Source organism: Otolemur garnettii, unplaced genomic scaffold (genome assembly GCF_000181295.1).
Source record: "Otolemur garnettii isolate 467f Iridium unplaced genomic scaffold, OtoGar3 scaffold00017, whole genome shotgun sequence".
Lineage (NCBI taxonomy): Eukaryota > Metazoa > Chordata > Mammalia > Primates > Galagidae > Otolemur > Otolemur garnettii.
The window spans coordinates 13,903,393-13,927,110 of NW_003852412.1; the positions used below are offsets into that span (position 1 = coordinate 13,903,393).

At 43.6% G+C, this 23,718-nt stretch overlaps 1 pseudogene; it reads right to left on the bottom strand.

Moving 5' to 3' along the window:
• Window positions 1–11,860: 11,860 nt before the first annotated feature.
• LOC111723983 lies at window positions 11,861–11,981 on the bottom strand (annotated as a pseudogene).
• Between the last annotated feature and the right edge of the window lie 11,737 nt (window positions 11,982–23,718).

Consider the following 23,718-nt stretch of genomic DNA (forward strand, 5'->3'; position numbering starts at 1 on the left):
TCTGATCTTCTTTCATTCTTATTCGAATTTAATGTCCCTGTGACTTGGGGCTTCTGAAAGTATGCAATATTTTCTCCTTGAGGTGGTTGTATTTCTGGAGCTGGTGACATTTCCTTCGTTCCTGAGGCTGGGTCATCAATCATTTGGAGATGTTTTGTAACCAAAGGACAAATGTATTTCTCAGAGCAGCAGCCTCCACCAGCATGTCCCCTAAGCCAAGGTGGGGCAATCAGGGAAGGGATTGGGAAGCAGCCAGCCCCCATCCTCCAGAAACAGCCATCTGGGAAGCAAATGAGCTTGCCCTTTGCTCCCACTGGGAATGGATATACCGCAAGATGCCTCTGAGTCCTGCTCCTGGAACGTTTGAGTGTTGTCAGCCTACTATCTCTCTGAGGGGGGTGCAGGGAGAAGGGAGGTTTTAGAAGCTGCACATTCTTTGCTTAGGGCAACCAGTTGGGTCTTCAAGTTGATTTATTTGAGTATCCAAGATCCAATGTTTTTTCCAAGGCTACTGTCAAAGCCATCCTATGTTGAGAAATCAATTTTCTTCACTTGGCTGAAATGGACTCACATAATGCATGATTGAGAAAGGCCTTCCTTCTTTAGGATCCTGCTTGAATGATGTTCCTCTTGACACTGCTCTCTCGGAGGGGCTTCGATTAAAATGGGCGAGTCTTGGCTCCTTTATCAGCTTCTGGTCCTCTCAGGTTTGTGAAATAGGCAGCTCTACCCAGTAGCCATTAAACATCCCCTGTCCTCTCAGGAAGACAGACTGCAGAGAACTCCTGCCTGCATTTTTCACAGTAGCAACAGCTCTAACATATCTTAGCAGAAAGTCCCACACTAAGCAAATCTGACCAAGGAAATCTGACATTTGCAGCAAGAGCAATACTGCAATACCACGTCTGTGGGAAAGTCTGGAAAGATGGATGAGTGGATGAAACGAGGGTGGGAGGAGCAGGGTGTTTTTGAAAGGGAGCAGGGCAGGCTGAAGGGAGGCAGCGTGGAGTGGTGGTTAAAAGCATCAGGCCTCCCACTGACTTGGGTTTGAATCCTTCCTTTCCTTTCCAGCTGTGTCTCTGTGAGCAAATCTTGGTGACTTCATCTGCAATAACCACTCTGCTAGAGTGGTTAGCACTAAATGAGTTCATGAATATAAAACATATAACACTGTGCCTGGTATATAGTTTGTATTCAATAAATATTAGCTGCTATTATTTAATCCTTCTTGGGAAATGATAGTGGGTCTCCTGGCTTAGTGTGGGAACCTGGCCAGTGAGGTTTGATTTACCCTAACTATGAGTTTTCAGCCACTTTGGCCATCATTTTTCGGGATGTTGGTCGAGTGTGCTGGGCAGCTCTAACCTGCCACAAGATGCCGGGTCGAGCTTCCTTAAAGCAAGGAGGCTGGAAAGCAGGTAATTATGCAGGTGTGAAGTGCTCCCCAGTCTTCTGCCCACTTTATCCTGCCATTTCAGAAGGGATTTTTCAGTTAATTAAAGAGAAGAGAGACTAATTACATTCAGCTCTGCCTTGTGGAGAGGAGACTCTCAGTGTCTTTGCAAGCTCTGCCTCAGTGCAGCACCTTCTTGCTTCCTCTCCCCCCTCCCCAGCCCTTCCCCCTCCCCCAGGCAGAAGACCCAGGTCTCCTTTTCAGTCTCCTCAAAAGGAGGATGAATGACTTTCAGATAAATAAACAAATGGCAAGGATAATTAAAGCTGGCAGCATTGAAGTAGAGCCCTGGCCTGTCTCTGTCCTTCTTCCCCCATAGGCTGCGCATTCCTGGTCTGTGCAGAGTCCTTGAGCAGAAAGAAATAAACAGTCCCGGTGCTGCAGCGAGGTGCAGCCGACCGTGTTTATGAACTGCAGGGTAAGTTCCCCGCTGGAGCCTCCAGGGCCGTCCTGTGCTCTGGTACAGCTGTCTAATAAAAGACCTTCTTCTGTAATCAGCGCTCAGTGAAAATGTACCATTTTCATTTATAGAAACAGTGCAGCCACCGGCTGTAGAAAGGCCCCCTCCTCCTCTTTTTCCTCACCCCAAGGCTGAATCTTCCAGCTCACCCCCTCAGCCGGCTGTGTCTTGTCCAAGTTCCAACCCCCTCCCTGAGAAACATAAATCTCTCTGACCAGCCACCCCATGTGCATTGCTTTTTATACTCTGTCTGGAGCCGAGGACTGTGGCCTCACTCACAGAAACAACTTAGGTGAGAGTGGTCAGCTGAGGGGTGCGGGCAGACCCAGAGGGTGACCCACAGGGAGTCTCTTCCAAGCCCAGCTGGCCGATGCACTCCGCCATCCCCATACAGCTCGGGCTGAGTCAAGCTGACAACTGAGAGGGCAGGAGAGGAGAGAAGAGAAGGGAAGAGGAAATGCGAGCCCAGGAGCCCAGAGATGGGGAGGGCCTGGGAGCAAACAGAAGGGAAGGAAGGAAGCAGAGCAAGAAGGCCCCGGCTGCAAAACCTCAATTAGCCAGCCAGTGGGGGAATGGGCCATTTTAGTTCATGGAAGTTTCTAGTTAACTGTGAACAGAACTGAAATAAGTTTTGCCTTAACCCTTCATTTAGAAAAGCTTTCCACCAAATGTGAGTTCACTTTCTGATTTCCATTACAGAAGGGGACTGTGGGATCTTATGCTGTCTCCAAGGGCAGCAGGCTGGACGTGAATACTAAGTGCCCAGTGGAAGGAAGTATCCAGGCCCTGGGAAAACATATGCTGAATTCCTCTATTTCTCCGAAAAGTTAAATCCCTGAAATAAATCTGCTTTTTCATGTCTTTTAACTTATCTTAATCAGGGATTGTGGAGAATCGCTGTGGAAGTTTGACTGCATAATTCAGCATCATCTCCTCCGTGAAGCCTTCCTGATTACACCTTCCTGTCTCCACTTAGGCCCTCCCAGTACTGTCCTCTGCACTGAGCGTACTGTGCTCAAACCCCTATGATCATGGGCTATTGCAGGCATGTGTTGGAGAGAGATCTTCATCTCTGGGTCCACTTGCTAAGCAGCTGGCCTTGCGTCTTTGACTTCTGAACGTGATCAGCTCCAATTCTCAGAAGGCAGGAAACAGGCCCTGTTTCACTGTTACAACCCTGGCTCACGGCCAGGGAAAAAATGGGAGGAAATATTCTCTAAACAGGACAGAGGAGAGGAAGAGACATCATTTATAGAGTTGGTGATTTAACCTTAATTCTGAGAAGACTTAATTCGTGTCTGTTTCCCTCTGAACTGCAAGACAAAGTGCCTTCTACAACATTTCTGAGTTTTGAATCAACTCAGAAAGACAATGTTTCTCTTTGTTATGACAGTAAGTTTCCTAAATGTACTGTAGTGGGCAGGGTGTGGGGTGAGAGATTAGGAGAGAAAGCAGTTTAAGAGCCAGAGAGACACAGCGTCAGATCTATGGAAGTTGAACCCAAGGAGAGAGTCAAGACCAACCCAGGGGCAGATGGTCATTTCCACTCAACATCCACCGAGTCTTTATTCTGCAGACCATCATAGAAAGTCACGAAAACAATTCTTATTGGGCCAGGAGCTACTGCTGAGAATGACAAATCAGGAGTAAAGCAAAACCAGGGCAGGGCACTGCTCTCATGTCCCGCTGCACAGCCCTGGTTGTGCTGTCTTTGACCTAGGAGACAGCTGCCTGGCCACTGGCCCTTGGACCATTCAAATTGGAAGCCCAGGGCAGGAGCCAGCAGGGCTAATATCTGGAGGTTTAGCTCCATCTGCTCTGAATACCTCGCATCCTTCCTCTGGCCTGGCCTCCTGCTGGTGCTGGGCCCCAGCATCACAGATAGCCTCATGTCTGCCTGGCCATGATGTCAAGTCTGATTTCAGCCAGGGGCCTGGCAATCCTTTCAACAGCCCACTGGAAAACCTATGTGTTGTTAGAAACAAACAAACCCACAGCCCTCTTCTACCGGGTTCCACAGACATGTGACATGTGCTGAAGGCCAACTGTGGAGGCTATACACTGTGTCCCCTAGGATTCCAGGCAGACAGCACATGCTGCCCAGCAGACAAACCGCCCAGTACGTTTTTGTGCATCACTGTGTGAGCAGAACTTTACTCACAAGCATTGAGCAGGAAGCACAGGGGACATTTCCTCAGTGTGACTCCTGGAAGGCAAGACTTAATCTTGTTTCTTCTGTATTCTCAGTATTCAGGACAGAACCTGACAAAGGGTGGGTTCTCAGCAGATGTCTCCCAAGCACATATAATAACCCTACATCCAGGATTCAATGTGACAGGGTAAAGTCTGCCCCACTGTCCCTTTGCTTCTTCATACAAATGAGCTCCTTGAATCTCCTACGGTCCTTTTGGCCTAAGATTTTAGCATCCAAGCCTCACACCCCCACGTGGATAGCTCTTGAGAGCAAACTTAGTGCATTCAAGTCCTCTCTCACAGCCCCCTCTCAGAGAGCTGGGAAAAGCACCTTTAACAGGTGGGGGCTCCTCACAACCTGCGTCTTGGTTAATCTTCTCACACTATTCGTGAAATTGGAATAGTGTATAGCCTCTGATTTTTCTGATTTAGAGGCTCCCCACTCTGGGAATCTTTGCTGGCCATGGGGGTTGTTGAGACCAGGAACTACAAGGTGCATCCAAGTTTGTCCTGTAATGTTCCTTCAGGTTTGTGTTGGATCGAGCTGTGTGCACACACTGATAGCACACACAGCTGGTACTCCTGGTGGGTCAGCTCCAGGCTAGCTTGGCGGTCCATTGGGAGGAGGACAGAGGGCTCCTTGCAGAATTCACTCATTTCCTATTAGCAGCCTGTGTTTACTGATGGGTCAAGACTGCTTGGGTTTCTCTAATTTGACTAGGTCTATTATTTCTGTCTAGTACTACACCGGGGGGATAATTAGAAGTAAAGACTTATAATCAAATTTAGAATTTTTATCTTATTATTACTCTACTATTAAAAATTAGGATCTTGGCTAGCCCGAGTACAGTGATATTTACAACTAATTGATCAAAATTAGGATCTTTATTCTATTCATTCTATTTTTAAAATTTTACCTTGTCCTATGTCCACCTTCTACCTACACTGTAGCAACACATTGTCTTCCGACTTGTCCACTGGTGAAGGTTTGGTATGAGTCAAGGTAAGATGTCTTCATCAGGCTGCCATGGAGATGATTCCCACCCATCTTCCTCAGGAGGGCTGGTAGCCATGTCTCTGGCCCACCAGTTGATGGCCGTATTATCCAGGACCTGCTAAGCTGCCTTAAAAGAGCCCAGCACTAAAGGAAATGGGCTGGGTACCCTATTTTCTTGAGAACCAGAAAGCCCCTCAGGAGCCCACTCTTCTCATTTGCACACTTAGCTACTAACTCTGGAGCACCCCAATTTCCTAGGGCTGAGGCCACCAAACCAAGAGGAGGCTCTATGGAGTTGGGTAAGTGCTCTTTTCCAAGCTACTGGACAAAGATGAGGGGGAGAAATCAAAAGCAAATGAACTCCTTTCACTATTGAATAAGTTCCACCTTCAGTATGAGAGGCTCCTTGCCTGCAGGAGCATCCTTTTGTCTTTTCTCTTTGTCTGAGTTCCTTTGCAATTTATTGTTAAGACTTCCCCTTCTCCTCCTCCTCCTCTTCCTCCTTAAGAAAAAATACTTTTATATTTTGAAAAGCTGCACAAATAGAGCAGACAATCCCAGTATGTCCCTTATCCCATATGGGAGGGAAAACTTTCCCTCTAACACTCAGAGGAGTGTTCTATAATTGAGTCTATGAAATAAACTGACAGTAGACAAATTAACAGGTGCAAAGAAACAGAAATTAATTACATGCATGGGGATATTACACGAAAGGAAAGGAAATATCCCAAACCACAGTGAGATCTAGAAACTTATATACTTTCTTCACAGGGCAGAAATTGCAGTAGGCAATTTAAGGAGAATAAATTATCACATTTTGGAGAAGATGTATCAGCCCCTAGAAGAATAGGTGAAATTCTGTGACAAAGTCTGCATGGACATGGTATTGATCTCCAATCCCCTCTCCTGTTTAATCTTCCTTGGTTGATGAATGGAAGACAAACAGTGGGCTCAGGACAGTTGAGTTAGTTTTGGAGGATCCATCTTGAGGCAAGGAAGGGAAGTTCAGAGAAAGGCCCTCCCAGCATTTGTTCTTTCCCAAGGGCCCACAATTTGAAGCAATCAGCATACTTAAGTGGTCTGTGTTGGGGGAAGGGGGATTATTTACAGAACTCTTTCAATCCAGATTCCTAAAGAGTTAATATTTTACATTTGCTTAATTATCCTATCAGTTTTTTTTTTTCTGAAACATTTTAGAGTAAGGTACAAATCTAAATACTTCGGTGGGTATTTTCTTAAAACAAGGATTTTCTGTTACATAATAGTGCGAGTATTAAGATAGAAAAATTAACAGTGATACAATATTATTCCTTAAGCCATAGAAATTCAAATTTGGTCATTTGTTCCAAAAATACTCTTTGGAGCAAAAGAAAAATGTTGTTTTTTTGGCAGGGAATCAGTTATCATGCCTCCTGTGTCCATCAAGCTGTCTCAAAGAGAGAGAGAGAGAGAGAGAGAGGGACATACGATCTAGCCCTGGAAAATGTGTGGATTCCCAAATTCTGAAACCTTACTGTGTCCTGTCCCACTGTCCTGAATCCACTCCCCAAAGAACTCACCAACCAAGGAAGATTAAACAGGAGAGAGGACTGGAGATTGACACTATATCCATGCAGACATTGTCACAGGATTTCACATATTATTCTGGAGGCTGATTCATCTCCAAACTATGATAATATATTCTCCTAAAATGCCTACTGCCATTTCTCCCCTGTGAAGAAAGTCTTTCTGTCTTCCATGGCCTTGATGATTTTGAAGAATGTAAGCCAGTAGTTTTGTGAACTGTCCCTCAATACGGGTTTGCTTGGTGCTCCTTCATGATTAAATTCAGGTTATGCAAATTTCTGTAAGGTTTCTACTTCTATTACTTTAAAGAAAATAATAAGTATCTGGTGGAGAGATACTTTGAGACCATGTCATGCAAACATTTTGTTTCTCATAGTTCTTGAGCCCCCTAGTTTAACCTAAGGTAACATTGATAGCCAAGGGGCACAGTAAGGTGTCAGAACTTGGGAATCCACACATCTTCCAGGGCTAGATCATCTCTCTCTCTCTTTTTGAGACAGTCTCACTCTGTCACCCTGAGGTTGAGTGCGGTGGTGTCATCATAGCTCGCAGCAACCTCAAACTCTCGGACTTAGGCATAGCTCGTATCTCTTACACTAGCACAATGCTTAGCAAAAATCAATGGCTACTCCCTCCCTGATTCATTTATTTCAGGAGTCAGCAGGGCCATCTACCTGCTTACATTTCTGCCTTTCCCACAGACTGTGAGTTGAAGGTAGGCACCCACTGCTTACTTCTCCATCCCCAGTGTCTAGCACATATTATGCACTGGAAAAATACATGTTAAAATTAGTGGTTTGGGGTAGATATGACAGAAGATGATAAAGGCTACAAGTTGGCTAGGGATGGCATTTTTCTTGTTCTAAGCTAAGGGAAGTAAGAGCGAGGAATGAGGAGGGCGACCGTAGTCATTTTGTGAAAGGGCCCACGGGGCTCGCCCACTTCCCAGGCTCCTGGGCCTGAAGCTTCCATAATTCCCAACTTCCGGCATCCCTGTGGGCGGTGCTCCCCTTTGACCCACCCTCACGCTTATGTGCTGCACATCCGGGCCTCTGCTACTAGTGAGGAGAAGATGGCTTCGTGCAACTGTGGTGGTTCCTGAGGAATGGATAAAGAATTAGGAGAAATCAGGAAAGGAAAGTTGTGAGTGTTCAGGCGGAGGAGGCAGGCACAAAGCTAGGACAACGGAGTGGACAGCACTGTCCCATGTGGTGGGAAGTTGTCTGTGGTAGGACTGCTTCCTGTCAGATGTTTTCCTCTAGAATCTACCTCAGTGTCAGTAATCTTTTCTCATGGATTCAATAATTCATTTTGATTCTGAACCGGATTTGTGGAATCAGCCTACTATTATAAGGGAGATAAAACTTTATATTATAAGAGGGGATGTATATAGCTCCTTTTTCTTGTTCTGAAATACGTTCATTTCCTCATTTCCTCTCTGGCTGCCTGAGGATCACCTGCCATCATGAATGACACAGTAGCTATCCCAAACGGGATGTTCATGACCAACCTTCTACTTCAGAGGAAACAAGTGGTCATCAACGTCCTTCACTCAGGGAAGGCAACAGTACCAAAGACAGAAATTAGGGAAAAACTTGCCAAAATGTACAAGACCACACCTGGTATCTTCTTTATTTGGATTCAGAACTCACTTTGGTGGTGGCAAGATAATTGGCTTTGGTGTGATTTATGATTCCTTGGATCATGCAAAGAAAAAGGAACCCAAAAATAGACTTGCAAGGCATGGCCTGTATGAGAAGAAAAAGACCTCAGGAAAGCAGTGAAGGGAACAGGAGAACAGAATGAAGAAAGTCAGGAGGACTGCAGAAGCCAAAGGAGTAAGAGTACAGTGATTTATCTGCAGTTGTTGTGTGGATGTAGGGAAAAAGGAAAAGAAATATGGCCATTTATGATTGGAAGTGGAGAGAAAATAAAGGAAAAGATTATGCTGAAATCATTAGGTAACTGATTTATTCACTGAGTTTGAAGTGTAAAAACATGGAATGAAGGGTCCCCACATCCCTGGTGGAGTCCCACATCAAAGCTCAAGTGCTTTTCCAGGACAGTAGCTCCAGTTTGCTTTATGATGACTTGTACATTGCTGATACGGGAGAGGAGGAGAAATATGCCAGCTGTACATAATCATGTGGCTTGAGTGACTGACCAAGTGCCAAGCATGCAGTGCTTAGGTTACTGAAACCTTTATACTGAGAATGTTCAATAGTTTATAGCAATTGGCACCTTGGATTGATTGGTGACAGCTGCTTAAACTAGGTCTCAGGGGATTGTGGAGTTATGTCCCAGGTCATCTGCAATCTATTGTCAATCAGTGTTGTGAGATAGGGCTAAGGAAGGGAGTGAGGAGTGAATCTTTTATGTATTTACTGTCCACGCTGTTTACACTGTTTGTGTCCCTCATTCCACAAGGACTTGAGTCGTCTTAGCTGCTGTATTTTGTGTAGGGTTATTCACAAAAGCATTGTAGCTGCCTGGTGACACTTTACTGCTGTGCCACCACGCACCAGGCGCTCTGCCTTGTTCTGTGTCCTTCTCACAGTAACCTTGTGCCTCATCATCCACCTTTTTCCCTGTTCCCTGTGGGTGCATAGTCAGTTTTTCAGTGACAGGGCTGATGTCATGATGATTTCCAGTGATTTGGCCCAAAGACAACACCTACTCCCTGAATAATATCCATGAAAACTTAACACAGTAACTTGGGTGAGTCACATTTTCCCTCTGGATGTGATTTGCAGATGTCGAGATGGAACCTCACCAGGGCTTCCTTCTGAAATTGAACTTCCAGAAAGCAGCAGACGGACCACAAAACAACCTTCCCCAGGGAAAGAAAAGCCTCCTGGAGATCAGCAAGAGCTCTATCACATGAATACAAACAAGTTTTTTAAAAAATCAGAGTGATAGCTTAGGGGATGAGCACAGAAAAATTTCCTTCATAGAAAGATGGAAATTCACACTATACCCAATTAAAAGGAGTTATAGCTTACATGCTTTTTCTCAAATGATTTCCAAAAATGCTACATCATTCGATTCTCATAAGATCCCATGGATCTGGGCTATGAATATGGCTGTGAGGTGATCTCTCTGTAATTGAGAGAAGGGAGGGAGGCAACAGTGGTTTGTGTCTCAGGGCTCCTTACTAGTGAATGATTTAGATGGAACTTGGGTCTTTTGACTACTCCTACTGCAGTGCTCCCTCCACCACTTCCCGCTTTTAACCAACTGGAGGCAAGCCACCTCCATTAAGTAGCGATTCATTTAGTTTTTTCAGGGAGAAATGTATCTTTCAAAGAATAGTAGTGAGGATCAAAAATTGTGTCAAATATGAAAAGATAAAATGTTTTAGCTCTATTTTATAATACATTCAAAGTTGTTTTTTAAGGTAGAAAAACTAAGGGGCAGAGGGAAGTAGAGACTAAAAGAAGTGGGAAGAGACACCCCCAGAGTGCCGTACATGCCCAGATTTACAGGGAGTAACAGCCCTGTAGTGTGAGTCTTTAAGATACAAAAGTGTGGTTATGTTTTTCACAACTATAAGCAGAAACAATGAGCGCTATTTCTCTTGGGACGTGGTGATATTGAAGATAAAATTTACATCAGGAACCAGAGATGCCCTAGCAGTGGCCTAAAACCAGGGAGTTAAATTCTTTCGATGCTGTAATGTTTAACTTCAGAAGGAAGCTATTAGCTCAGCTTCAGTTCTTTCTTCATAATCACATGCAAAAGTGACTAAAGAGCATGTAGAACACAAGAAGAGAAAGTGTGGCAGGAGGGAACCAGAGTCATAGCCCTTTACAAGAGGTTCTTAGCCTCCCTGCACGTTAGAATCACCCAGAAGCTTTAAACATGCAATGCCCAGGCCCACCTCAAGCCAACTGGATCAGAGTCCTGCAGGTGGGATCCAGGCAGCAGTACTTAGAGCTTCTGGAATGATTCTAATGTGCAGTCAAGTTCAAGAACCCTGGTTCAAGAGAGCTGCTGAAACAGGCTGACTGAGGAAAGGAAGATGCCCTGAAACAGGCTGATGCAAGATTGGAGGATGTCTAAGCACAACTTTCTCTTGGGCCTGAGTAAGGAAAAGAAAGAGCAAAAATGGAGAGGACGGCTCGGAGCCCATAGCACAGTGGTTATAGTGCCAGCCACATGCACCAAGGGTGGCGAGTTTGAACCTGGCCCAGGCCAGCTAAACAACAATGACAACTGCAACAAAAGAAAAATAGCCGGGCGTTGTGGTGGGATCCTGTAGTCCCAGCTACTTGGGAGGTTGATGCAAGAGAATTGCTTAAGCCCAAGAGTTAAAGGTTGCTGTGAGCTGTGATGCCACGGCACTCTACCAAGCGCAACTAATGAGACTCTGTTTCAAAAATAGAAAGAAAGAAAGGAGAGGACGCAAGAGGACAGAATGCAGGGTGGGGAAGCTGCCCTCTGAGACAGCATGTGATGAAGGTGAAAAAAAGTCACTTCTGAATTTGAGACTGAATCAGGGTGAGAAATTTCTTTTCTCCTTTTGTAGCTGGTCTAAATGAAGCTATGAGATGTCATCTTAGATCCGTGTTGTCACTATTGCCTTGCTCTTGAGACCCAAGCCCAGGACTCCTTGGAAGTATCATTCTCCTCACCCTGGAGTGGGCTCCATCTTACTCAACTTCAATCTCTTAAAGCACACAGTTTAGTAGCTACTGTATGTGATAAAGAACTCACCTGTAGAAACCAAGCTAACGTGGTGGAATGAGCAACTTAAATGTGTCTAGGGTTGGTGGGGGCTTTATGGGCTAAACTCCCTCCCTATCCTAGAAAAGCAGCTCCCACTGCTTTGCTGAGTAGTCAGTGGGAGACCTTTCTGTGAACACAGGCTACTGGGTGAGGGGTCCACTCCCCTCCCAAACTCACTGAAAATGAGGGTAGAGAAAGCAGAATTAACTACAGGCGTTCTCTTTTTTGATAACAAGTGGGATTTATCAGTGGGCCTGAATAAGGGGAAGCAATGGTGCAGAAATGCGTATAAAAGCAGGGCCCGCCCTGCTTCTAGGGGCTATGACTGGGGACCTCATTGGCCCCACAGCCATTGGGAAGACATTTCTCAGCTGTGTCTTCAAATTCATTTATATTAAACTTGGTAATTCTCCCTTCTTGGAGATATGGATTGTCTGGCACTCAGGGAACTTGAAGTTGGCCCCTTCGTCTCCAAAGTCCCTCGGGGTGACCAGTACCAGTAACAGGCTGTGTACACCCCTGAGGAGGCAGCCACTGAGCACTGGCACCCATGGAGAAGGGAGAATAGTCAGCTTAATTAGCAGTGGAGACTAGTGGCATTCTTGAAGTGACATTTAGAATCATGACTCTTGGAGATGTGGGGCAAAGGTCTGATCTCACTGTCAGGCTCAGGGCCAGCATGTTTGGAAGGCAGATGAGGGACAGCAGGACCAGGTGTCACTGCTTCCTGAAAATGTAGCTTGAGATTCAAGCGAAGATTTCTGATGCCAAAGTCCTTTGTGGAAGGCCTGTGCCACTCTGAAGTGGGGTGCTCAAGGGGGCTAGAGGATTGAGTTTTTCTACTGGTGAGAAAGCTCTTGTTTCTTCTGAAGCAGCAGGTTCTGAGTAAGCTTTGGAGCCCCTCTGGAGCCCAGGAGAACATGCCGCCTTCTGAACAAAGTATCCCACACTGACCTTGAGCAACAATTACTTGAAAGCTGATGTCGTCCTTGCTCAGAGTCTGGCTTTTTCCCCCTAGCATATAAAATGTTTCCAGTTTGCATCTTCTCTGCTCTGATGTTCTTGATTAATTGCATTCTGAGGTAGAGCTTGGAGGCTGGCCTGGCCTGAGCCGCCAGTGAGAGGAGGCAGATATATTGGTCAGGACAATTACAGAGATGGGTTAGAGAATTAGAGACTTTGGCTGCAAGTGCTGGCGATTAGGTTAGACTCCTTTGGACAAATGGATTAGTGTTGGCAGGATGGGCTCACTTAGACAAAGGAAAATAAAAGATAACTTTAATCAAGACTGAGCCACATTTCCCAGCCAGGCAGCCATCATCATTGCCTAAGAATGTCTGTTCTGGGAGCTTAGGGACCAGCTTGTCTTGTTAGATCAGACTCTGCACCTGCACTGGGTGGGAATATGCTTCAGAGATGGAGGCCTAGGAGGAGGGAATCTAGGTCAATGTTTTTGCTTCCTGAAGTCTTAAAGTGAAGCGTAAAGTGAAACATACTTCTTGTTTGGGATCAGGTAACTACTGGACCCAAGTTTATGAACATAGATACTTTGAAGTAAGTCAAATGGCTGTCAGCAATACAGTGTTAGTCTAAGAGTTATACTGTACTTTGATTGGCCACTTAAGGATACTTAAGTTCTCTAGCATTCCCCAAATCTGTCTGATTGGCCCTTATCTTTTATCAATACTGAGGAAAGAAACCTTCCAGGTGTGGGCTGGGGCTGCAAGGTGTTGATGTTCCTGTTATGCTGTCTTCTTCCTTGGGGTGTCTAGGAAAGAGAACTTGGTCTAAGGTTTCCTGAGTGTTTCTTTGTTGGAAGCACTAAGACCTTTGAGAATCAATCAGGAATATGTATTCTTTCTGGGTGAGGAAATTGAGGAGGGCAAACTGATCTCTATTTTTAAGGAGAGGAGGGATTTAGCCCAACATTTCTCAAATCTGACTTCATCTTAGAATTGCATCAGGAGAGTGGTTAAAAATATTAATGCCTGCGACCTACCCAAATATTTTTTATTTAATTGTGTGCAATAAGGCTCAGGCATCTAATAGTCTTTCTTTTTTTAAATTTCAAAATATTACAGGGGTACAAATGTTTTTGGTTACATGAATTGCTTTTGTAATGCTTGAGTCAGAGTTATAAGTGTACCCATCACCTAGGTAGTGTCCAATGAACCCATTAGGTAGATTTTTTTTTTTTTTGCAGTTTTTTTTTTTTTTTTTTTTGGTCCGGGGCTGGGCTTGAACCCACCACCTCTGGTATATGGGCCAATGCCCTACTCCTTGAGCCACAGTCCCTGCCCCCCATTAGGTAGATTTTCACTCATCCCCTCCTCCCCCCTACTTGATTTCCACCAAGCTTTACTTCCCTCTGTGCACATGTGTGCTCATCAGTTAGTTCCAGTTTAATAGCAAGTGCATGTGGTGTTTTTTCTCCATTCATTAGATACTTCACTTTGGATAACAGTCTCCAGTTCCTTCCAAATTGTTGCAAAAGGCATTAGCTCATCCTTCTTTGTGGCTGAGTAATATTCCATGGTATATATACACCACATTTTGTTAATTTGTTTATGAATTGATGGGCGCTTGGGTTGATTCCACATCATTGCAACTATGCATTGTGCTGTAATAAACATTTGAGTGCATGCATCTTTTTGATAAAACAAATTCTTTTCCTTTGGGTAAATATCCAGTAGTGGGATTGCTGAATCAAATGGTAGGTCTATCAGTTCTTTGAGAAATCTCCATTCTGCTTTCCATAGAGGTTGCACTAATTGAAAGTCCCACCAAAAGTATATAAACATCCCTTTCTCTCTGCCTCCATGCCAGCAGCTATTGCTTTGGACTTTTTAGTAAAAGCCATTCTAACTGAGGAAAGGTGATATCTCATTGTAGTTTTAATTTGCATGTCCCTGAAGACTAGTGACATAGCACATTTTTCATATGTTTATTGTCCATTTGTCTATCTTCTTTTGAAAATATTATGTCCATTTGTCTACCTTCTTTTAAAAATACCTTTTGCCCACTTTTTAACAGGGTTGCTTTTTATTTCTTGCTGATTTGCTTGAATACTTTGTAGAGTCTGGTGATTAGTACTTTATCAGATATGTATAGCTTGCAAATATTTTCTCTCATTCTGTAGGTCATTTGTTTGCTCTGTTGATTATTTGCTTACTGCATAGAAGCTTTTTAATTAATAGTCCTATTTATTTATTTTTATTGTTGCCATGATTGCTATCAGGTCATCTTCATAAGTTCTTTGTCTAGGCTGATATCTAGAAGAGTTTTTCCAATATTTTCTTCTATAATTCTTATTTTTTTATGGCTTACATTTAAATCTTTTATCAATTGTGAATTAATCTTTGTGAATGGTGAGAGATATGGATTCTGTTTCATTCTTCAGCATGTGTATATCTAATTTTCTCAACACCATTTATTGAATACAGCCTTTCCCCTACTGTATATTGTTATCTGCTTTGTCAAAGATCAGTTGACCGTATGTGAGTGGTTTTATATCTGAGTTCTCTGTTCTTTTCCATTGATTTAGGTCTCTGTTTTTGTGCCAATACCATGCTGTTTTGGTTATAGTAGCCTTATAGTACAGTTTGAAGTCTGGTAAAGTAATGCCTCTAGATTTGCCCTTTTTGCTTAAGATTGGTTTGGCTATTTGAATTCTTTTCTGGTTACAAAGAAATAATAGAGCTCCTTTTTTCTAGGCCTATGAAATATGATGTATTTTGATGGGAATTGCATTGATTCCATAAATCACTTTGGGTAGTATAGACATTTTAACAATATTGATACTAGCAAGCCACAAGTGTAGTACGTTGTCCCATTTGTTTGTGTCATCTGTGATTTCTTTTCTCACTGTTTTCTAGTTCTATTTGGAGAGATCTGTCACCTCCCTGGTTAAATATATTCCTAGATATTATAATTTCTTTGTAGCTAATGTGAATGATAGTGAGTCTTTGATTCGAATCTCAGCTTGACTGTTACTGGTATGTAGAAATGCTACTGATTTGTGTACATTGATTTTGTAACCTGAGACTTTTCTGAGTTTATCTCTCAATTCCAGGAGTGTCTTGGTGGAGTCTGTGGTGTTTTCTAGGTATAAGATCACATTGTTAGCAAAAAGCAAGTTTGACCTCCTCCTTCAACATTCCATACCCTTTATTTCTTTCTTTTGCCCAATTGCTCTAGCTAGGACTTCTAGCACTGTGTTAAATAGAAGTAGTGGCAGTTGATACAATTGTCTTGTTCCAGTTCTTAGTGAAAATGCTTTCAACTTTTCCTCATTCAGTATAAAGTTGGCTAAGAGTTTGTCATATATGGCTTTAATAATTTTGAGATATATTTCTTCTATGCTTAGCTCGTTAAGGGTTTTTATCATGAAAGTGCTAGATTTTTATAAAATGCTTTCTCTGTGCCCATTGAGATGATCATATGGTCTTTGTTTTTGCTTCTATTTATGTGGAAATCATATTTATTGATTTACATATATTATACGATCTTTGCATCTCTGGAATGAAGCCACCTTGGTCATGGTGCAGTTTTTTTTTTTTTCTTTTTGATGGGCTGTTGGTATGAGAATGGCTACAGCTGCTTTCTTTTGATTTCTGTTTGTACGGAATACTTTTTTTTCCCATCCCTTCACCTTGAGTCTGTGTGAGTCTTTGTGAACACTTTGTAAACGTGTTTCCTGGAGACAGAAGATTACTTGAGTTGTATTTTTTCATCCATTCAGCCAGCCTATATCTCTTGATACTATTCTGTTGATCGTATTAGGTAGTACCTGATTGCTTTGTTTTACTTCTCGTGCTATTGTTTTATGTGAACTCTGAGCATTAGCTCTTTGGTGGTTTTGCACTGGTGGGTGCCTATTGTTCTGATCCATTTATAATGCAATTTTCAGTATTTCCTGCAGGGCAGGTCTGGTCTTGACAAATTCCCGCAGTGTTTGGAAAAGTCTTTATTTCTCATTCATATATGAAACTTAGTTTTGCAGGATATAAAATTCTAGGTTGGCAGTTGTTCTGTTTAAGAAGACCAAAAATGGGGCCCCAATCCCTTCTTTCTTGGAAGGTCTCTGTTGACAAGTCTGCAGTTAGCTTGATGGGTATTCCTTTATAAATTACTTGATATTTTCAGCTCATGGCCCATAGGACTTCCTCCTTTGTGTTGACTTTGGCCCATCTGATGGCTGTGTGTCTTGGTGATTGCCTCTTTGCAATGAGTCTCCTAGATGTTTGCTGAGCTTCTTGTACTTGGATGTCTAAATCTCTAGCAAGACCAGGGAAGTTCTTTTCAATCATTCCCTCAACTAGCTTTTCTGGCCCATGTGCATTTTCTTTTTGACCTTCAGGGATACCTATGATTCTTATATTTGGTAATTTTACATAATCCCATATTTCTTATAGGCTTTGTTCATTTCTCTTAATTCTTTGTTCTTTATTTTTGACTGAGTTAATTCCAAAAAGTTCCTTCCAAGTTGGAACAAACAAGCTGAGATTCTTCTGCTTGATCTAGTCTATTCTTAAAACTTTCTACTGAATTTTGTATTTCCTTAAATTAAATTTTCATTTCTGGAAGTTCCATTTGTGTTTTCTTTAATGTTTGTTTTTTAATATTTCAGTCTCTTTAGTGAAGTTCATTTACTACGTTGCGTTTCTGGTTTCTTTTTTTTTCTTTTTCTTTCTTTCTTTTTGTCATTGTTGTTGTTGTAGTTGTCATTTTGTTTTAGCTGGCCCTGACTGGGTTTGAACCTGCTAGCCTTGGTGTATGTAGCCAACACCCTACCCACTGAGCTATAGGTGCTGCCACTTTTCTGGTTTCTTTGAGTTGGTTTTCCATTTTCTCCTGGATTTCATTAAGCTTCCTTGCAATCTATATTTGGAATGCTTTATCATTTTAATAGAGGGAATTTTTACTTTCATTGGTATCTATTGCTAGAGAACTGGTGCTTCTGTTATTGAAAGTTCAGCACTGTCCCCTGAAACCACATTAGAAAAAGAGAGACAAGTGGTTTGAGAAGAAGGAAAGAAAAGTTTATTACTTTGCTGGCAAAGGAAGAAAATGACAGAGAATGGTCTCAAAGTCCAAATTTCTGCTTCTGAGCAGAAGCAGAGAGTTTTTAAAAGTTCTAATCCCATAATTCCATCTTAGGCCAAAACAATCTCATGGCCTTTGCCTGAATTCATCCTTCTTCAGCCAAGACAGTCTTGTGACCTCCACCCAGATTAATCCTATCTTTGGCAAAGACCTCCACCCATACCATGTTTAGCTAAGAAGATTTGTGACCTCTACCCAGATGATTCCTTCGAGTAATCTCCTGTAGCAAGAAGAACAAGAGCCATCCCCTGCCCTTCCTGACCACTGGCCCAAGGCAGGATGGAGGTTTTACTTCCTCAAAAGTTGGGGAGACAGAAAATATTTTTGCCATTTTTTTTAGGCCATTCCCTCTGCAACATTTCCTTTTGGGGGTGTCCTTTCACTCTGATTTTTCATACTTCTGGAGTTCTTTCATTGTTTCTTTCTCACCTGGAGCAGCTGTTGCTTATTTTTGGATTTTCTTTTGTTCAGATGAGGCCTCCCTTCTCCTTCTTCCCCCCATAAGGATGTATCTGTAGCATATATTGGGTTGAGAACCTTTAGATTTGCTTTGGGTGCTTTCATGGTGGTCTAGGTTCTAAATAGATGTCTTGGTTACAGATATCCTTATTGTAGTGGTTTTCTCAGTTGCTAGTTTGTTTTAAGGCTGTAGCAGTGGTGAGTTATGTGTGTGTGTGCAAATTCCCTGTCTCTTTTTGAAGATGCAGGATAGAAGTCTTTCTTTTTTTTTTATGCTTCTTAGTTTACTTATTTATTTTTCTATTGTTGAGGAATCATTGAGGATACAAAGACAAGGTAGAAGTCTTTGAAATCCTTTCTCTTTCCCCAGCCCTATCGTCCTCTTCTTCTTCTTCTTTCTTTTTTTTGAGACAGAGTTTCACTATGTTGCCCTTGGTAGAGAGTCAAGGCATCACAGCTCATAGCAACCTCAAACTCTTAGACTTGAGCGATTCTCTTGCCTCAGCCTCCCAAGTATAGGGTGACCAGACATCCTGCTTTTGGTGGGACAGTCCCAATTTTTAAAAATTTGTCCTGCATCCCGTGGGATTTTAAAAAAGACCCAATTTTTGGAAAGAATGCATGAAGGGGCAGGAGAATAGTAAGGGAATATATGGTTTTCAGCTGCTATATGGCTATTTCGCCAGGATATGAGTTTTATATTATTTTTGTTAATTTTATAATGTTAAACTGTAACAATAACAAGTAATTGTTGAGAAGTGATTATCGAGAACTGCTTATCAAAGTTTGTATTGTTGTCAGGCCCTGCCCCTACCCCACCCCCCATCAATGGTGTCCCACTTTACCAATGTTAAAATCTGGTCACCTTACCCAAGTAGCTGGGACTGCAGGAGCCCTCCACAATGCCTGGCTTTTTTTTTTTTTTTTTTTTTTTTGCAGTTTTTGGCCAGAGCTGGGTTTAAACCTGCCACCTCTGGCATATGGGGTTGGCGCCCTACTCCTTTGAGCCATAGGCACTGCCCACGCCTGGCTATTTTTTGGTTGTAGTTGTGCTTATTGTTTGGCAGGCCTGGATTGGATTTGAACCCACCAGCTCCGGTGTATGTGGCTGGTGCCCTACCGCTGAGCTATAGGCACTGAGCTGCTGTGGTCTTATTAACAGTGTGAATTGATTTGGCACACTCAATCACAAAGATTAGTCAAGTGAAGTATAAAGATTAGTCAGGTGAAGTATGCTGGTCCCAAGTTGCTCAAGCATGTTTCATGTCCTTCTGCTTTGGGGTATTTCCTGCTCACTCCAAAGCAAATGGAACCACCAGGCGGGCAGCACTGGGGAGGGCAGGTGAGCAGGGAGCTCATAGTCCAAGCACTCCTCAGTCTGCCGCAAGAGAAAGATTCAAGCCCCATTATCTGTAGAAGCCCCAGTGTGGTGAAGAAGCAGCAGCTCCTGAGAACTCTGGCTCAGTTCTCTCTTGGAAGCCATCAGTAGGGGAGAAGAAGAGGAGGAAGAGTCTGGAAGGAGGAAAGCTAGCACTCTGGTTGTTTTTTTCTCTCTCTCTCTGGAAGGCAGCCTTCTGAAATGTCCAGGTTATGGGGTCACACTGATAGATCCTCAGGATCTACTGGCCCTCCATGCCCCCCATAGTCTAGGCCAGAGTTGGGAAATGTTTCCGTGGAGACAAGCAAGATGAGAACTGAGGGGTGAAGTCCTTTAGGAAAGACAAAGGCACATGGTGGGTAGAAAAGCTATATGGTACCTGCTGTCTTGGCTCAGGTCTGTGGTGACAAGAAGTGCCCCAAAGGGGGTTGGCACCTGGTGCTTTGTCCTCGAGAAGCTCCCAGTTCATTGCAGCAGCAGCTTTGGGGCTCATGAGGTTAGAAATTCTCTCCAGCAGCTCGGAAGCCTGCTGAGGGAGGGAGATGTGAGAGAAGGAGAAACAAACTGTTCCACCCACCATTTTTACTGGACTCCAAGCCTTTGGGGGCTGACCTCTGCTGATATCTAGTTCCTCCTTTTTATGCTCCACAACTTTTCCCCATGGAATGCCTTGTAGGTTCTGGCACTTTTCCCTTGGAATTATACTTGATCTATGTTTGATTGTTTTTATTTTTCCTCTGAAACTTTTCTTTCCTTCTGAGACGATATGGTAGCTGGTGTCTCTGGTCAGCTGTCTTGTCTTTTTCTCAATATTTTTTCTAAATCTCTTCAAGCAATGTTAATAGGTGGCCAAAGTTGAGAACCTTGAATTTTGGGTCCTCAGCTGAAAGGAAAGTTGTATATGGGTGTGTGTGTGTCCTGTCTCTGTGACTAAATGATAAATTCTTACATGAAGACAGTGCCCACATTTTTGTGTCTTTTCCCACAGAGCTTAACTGAGTGTTGTACACAGTGGCTTCTCAATAGTTATTTAAATGTAAAGGCTTGGATGCATGGACATTGCCTCAGAAATCTGATCCACTTGAGATAGTGATGACTATTTTAAATATGTGGTAATGTAAAGACCCTTTTAGGGATATGGGGCTAGCTGAACCTGCCAAAATTATACTCAGCACCATTCTAACTGCTCAAAAAATGTCTAGCAGAAAAACCTTCCAGGCAATGAAAGGTAGAGGGTGTCTCAGAGTTTTTTTTGGGGGGGGGGACAGAGGGGATTGTTTTTGTCAAGTCTCAGATAAAGAAAATAGGGAAATCTTATTTTAAGCAAATTATTTGCTTTTGTGACTTGCTGGGGAGAATTAACTCACTATCTGGTTTTCCTTAGGGAAGTTAGACAAGATCATAGTGTTACTTGTTAAAATACTTTTAGAAGAATCCTCTACAATTATCCCTTGAAACACCATTATGATTCAAGTACCTGTGGGTCTGAACACCTCACTCTGATAAAGAAGGCTTGTTAGAGAAGCTACTAAAATCACCAAAATAGAGCAGTAAGCAAGAACAGGTCAGGAGAGGGTGGAACTGGAGTTTGATTAAAATCTATTACAAGCCATCTTTGCCAAATAGCACTGTTGTCCATAGATTTTATTTAAAAAAAAAAATAGAGGAGAAATCTGAATTTTAAAAAGTAATGAGCAAAAAGGTGGAATTATGGATCAAGAATTTCATTAAGAGATTAGACGGCACATCATAAGTTAGTGCTTAAAATACCATGAAAAATAGATTTCCTGCCTTACTTTCTCTTCTCTTTTCCTTCCTTTCTCTTCTTTCTTCCTTTCCTTCCTTCCATGAACACTAACTGAGCTAAGGAGAAAAACCTCATCATCTTCACAATACTCAAAGAAGTCTTGATTTAATCGGGGAGTGAGGAGATGGAACGGAAGCTCTGGCCCAAGTAGAGTCTGAGATGTGCCCCAGGACAGGGAGCATGAAAAGGAGGCTACATGTTCCAGAGAAGGGAGGATGGGTCTCAGAGTCTGGGAGGACATCTAAGGCTGTTTCACCCACGGCTGTGATGAGATCCTTACCCAATCCATGGTTCTATGGCCTCTTTTAAATATCTGTCAGATAGCTCTGGCATTCTTAAGACAGAACAACAAAATCTATATCTCAGTATTATTCAGGATTCCCTTGGCCATAGGAGATAGAAAATTGATACCCTGGTTGAAGCAGAAAAGGCAAGTGATGTGGAAAGGTCCAGAAAATAGGCCTGGCTTCAGGCAAGGCTGAATGTAGGTTTCCAACGACACCATTCTCTTTCTCTCTCTCTTTCTCTGTCTCTCTCTTTCTCTCCCCTCTGCTTCCTTCTATCTTGGCTTCTTTCTCAGGCATGCTTCCCCCTGCAAAGGCAAGATAGCCCCCACCAGCCCCCCCTCCTGTCCACTCAGCAACCCCAGTAGAAGACAGCATCTCTACTCGACTCATCCTGAAGTGTTTCACTAAGCCACTTGTGGCAGGGCTGGTCTTCACACTAACCACTGTGGCCCAGGGATGGAGTACCCTGATAGGGTAGGCCTGGGTTGCAGAAACACCCCCAGAACCAAAGGGTGGGTCAGCTTCACCCAGACTGCTGAGAGTGGGGCTGGAGTTGTTTCTAAAGCAGCATTCAGGGGCTAAGACTACAGGAAGGGGCAATGGGTTCTGGGCTGTCAAATCAACCAAAGTCCACTTTAGTACAAAACACATACTTGTGTAAATCAGAAGAAAAATCCATAGTAAAGGATAAAGGGGAAAATCTGAAGCATCCCCTATACTTACCACACAGATGTAATGAGCATAGTCGCACTGAAAATTTTTTCCCAGTTCCTAAACTAAACTGTGCCCCTCCCGTCTTTATGCAGTGACTCCTTCCTTGGTTACACAGAAGAGGTGACTCCCTTCAAACACAGAAGACAACCCTCCAGTGTCTGCAGACAGCTCTCCTGTCCCTGCCAACTCTTCTTTTCAGCCAGTTCTACCTGTGCTTCACTCGTCCTGGCTTCCAGACCCCCCTCTGTCCTGGTCGTGGACACTGTCCTGCCAGCGCTACTCTACTTTGTCCATCCCTCCTCCGCCCAAGCTGTAAGGACCCAGACCCTGATCCCTGACCAGGGTGGATGGGCAACACGTGGACTGTCATTTCTCTTGCTCTGTACACATTTTATTCACACCGCCTACTTCGACATTTGTGTTCTCAGCGGCTCTGACCCTCTGCTGGTTCAGGATGAGCCCAAAGTGCTTCCTATAACACCTTGCCTCCCCATCCCCCTCCATGGAATTCACAATTTGAATCCCAGCACGGGACATTACGTGAGTCTTTGCTAAGCTTTTTGGTTCATTGGTCCATTTTGGTTTTGCTTTCATTCCAGCCTGGGAGATCATTTAGAATCCCCTCCACCATTCTCACATCAGCTCTCTGACTCAAAGTACATCAGAGGCACTTTGGCCCATGGTGTGTGTCACAGGTGGGAGGGTGACTGGGCTGAGCCAAGAACAGCAGCACACAGAGTGTTGACCTTGGGCTGGCACCGACCTGTTAATCCAGCCTCTGGGGTCTGACGGTATAACCAGCCCTGGGTGCTTGAACTGTGCTGCCATCTACACTGTAATTCCCTGCCTGGTCACTAGGGAAATGGAGATGACCTTTAGGCTGGGTTGAAAGTGGGCAGAATCTCAATAGTAATGGAGAGTGGGGGATGGTTTTAGGAGTCAGCGCTCCACGTTAAAACATGAGAGAGGGAAAAGGCAGCCACTTTGAGAGAGAAGCCCCCAGAGCAGAGGAGTCAGGTAGAGAAGAAGCAGAAGATCATGGCCAGATCCCCGAGGGCCTGCATGTCAGGTAGGGAGTGGCCCTTTGTCAGGGCAGTGGGGAGCCAGCCCACCATTCAAAGTTTTTGGAGCAAAGGCCTTATGGGTTCAGAGCTGCCCATGGAGCACTCCTGGCTGCTGAGTGGGGGGAATCAGGCCACAGTAACAGACTAGAAACCGGTAGATAAAGGAGGTCAAAGGGCCAAATCTGGACTTAGTGGTAGCGGGGAGGAGAATGGGAGAACAGAGAGAAGACATTCTGGAGAGAAACTCACAAAGACATGGCAACTGTGTGTGTGTTGGGAGGTATAGGGTGTAAGGTAGCAAGAGAGAGGGAATACTTAATAATTCAGGATAACTCCAGGATTCTAGACTAGGGAAAACTGGAAAATATTAATACTTTGATAAAAGTTGGAATAATCAGAAAGAGCATTGCATTTGGGAAAGGAAACTGAAGGAAAAATTAGATTTTACACACGTCAGTTGGGGGGGAGGGGATTCAATTGATGAGGGGCAGGTGGTTAGAAAAGTGA